Raw genomic sequence first — 1,792 nt, 5'->3', positions numbered from 1 at the left:
TTTTTGAAGATGGGAACCACATTGGCCCTCTTCCAGTCCTCCAGCACCTCTCCAGAGCACCACGAGTGTTCATATAGCCGCGCCAGGGGACTTGCAATGACCCCAGCGAGTTCCTTCAGGACTCTAGGGTGAAGATCATCTGGGCCGGCTGACTTAAAAATGTCCAGCCCCTCTAGAAGATCCCTAACTAAATCCTCACTCACTCTAGGCCTAGGTGAGCCTCCCCCGGGGCCCAGCAGGGAGGTGGCATTTCTTAAATGCCACTTTACTTTCTTTTTTAAAGAGAGACTCGGAGTTTAACTCCACTGTGGACTCCTCGAATTTGTAGGGATCCCAAGGGGTTATCTTCAGAGCTGGGGCATGACTTGAAGCAGATTAAGTGTATGACCTATCTCTGACAACCATTATCTAACCTGTTCTTTAAAAGCCTCCACTGAAGGAGCTGGCACAATTTAATAGCTTGTTTCACTACCCTTTTTGCTTGCCCGCATCCCCAATCTCCCTTCTCCCCCATGAAGAAAAAGAATATAATTTTTTTTCTTTGCAAATTAAGCCAGTTTCTTCATGCCCTTCCCCTAGGAGCATGGAAAAGATTTGATTGTTGTCCTCATTATAACAACTGCTTCTGTACTGGAAGATGCTTTATCTTCTTCAGTCTTCTAATTGTTAGACTAAACTAACCCAAACCAACCTTTCCTCACAAGCTGTGTTTTTTATAAATCTTGTTCTTCCCTGGACTCTTTGGCCTGTCTAGTTAATTAAAATGTGGTGCAAAAAATTGGGAACAGAACTCAACGTGAGGCTGCAGTAGCACTGAATATGGCAGAGTAATTGCCTCCTGTGTCTTGTGTGCCGCATTCCTTTAAATGCCTACCAAAATAAGATTTGCCTCTTAACAGCATCACACTACTTCATTTTAGTTTGTGATGCATCGTAATCCTCAGATCCTTTTGGTTGTCCTATGGCTTATCCAGATATTCTCTCTTCAGTTTTTGCATTGTATGTCTCTTCCCTATGACTAGCAGTTTCAATCAAGACAGATGCCGTTTCATATGTTTTTTGGATGATTTATCACTACTTACTTTGAGTGATGGTCCTGTTCTTCAAAACTCTGATAACATCTACCTTGGTGTCACTCACTGATTTTATTGGTGCACTTTAATACATCATCCAGGTAAGTAGTTAGGGAGAACATTGAAAACTGGGTTCAGTACAAACCCCTGCGCCTCCTACTTGAAATGCTCCTCTAGGTTATCAGCAGCTGTTGATAACTGCTCTTCAGAGCAGTTTTTTAGCAGGTTGTGCATTCATCGTCCAGTTTTATCTGCAGTCTAGATTCTAGACTGTATTTACTTAGCTTATGAGTAAGTCATGTAGGACTATCAAAAGCCTTGCTCAAGGGAAGGTATAGCACATCTGCCACGTCCTGTTAATTCATTAGACTAGTTATGCTGAGAAGAGCATGGCTTTTCCACACTTGCTTCCTACTATAGAATCTAATGGTAATGGAACTTCAATTTTCCTAGTATTTTTGCTTAAGCTTTGTTGCTGTTAAAGGGAAAATAGGCTGAAAATACAGGTGTGGTACAGCACAAGTAAAGGGGGCTCTTTCTAATTAATAATATTAACGTAGGACCTTTTTGGATCAAGATTAGGATATAACCTGCAAGAGTGCTGTGCTTTTCCTTGTAGTTTTTGCCACTCAAGCATCGGGACACTTTTTTGCTAGGTAGGGAAACCTAACACTGGATCAATGGGTTGGCATGACACAAACTTACTGAACTGCAGAATA

Source organism: Gavialis gangeticus, unplaced genomic scaffold (assembly GCF_001723915.1).
Source record: "Gavialis gangeticus isolate Ggan-Ray unplaced genomic scaffold, GavGan_comp1, whole genome shotgun sequence".
Lineage (NCBI taxonomy): Eukaryota > Metazoa > Chordata > Crocodylia > Gavialidae > Gavialis > Gavialis gangeticus.
Note: the sequence above shows the minus strand (reverse complement) of the source record.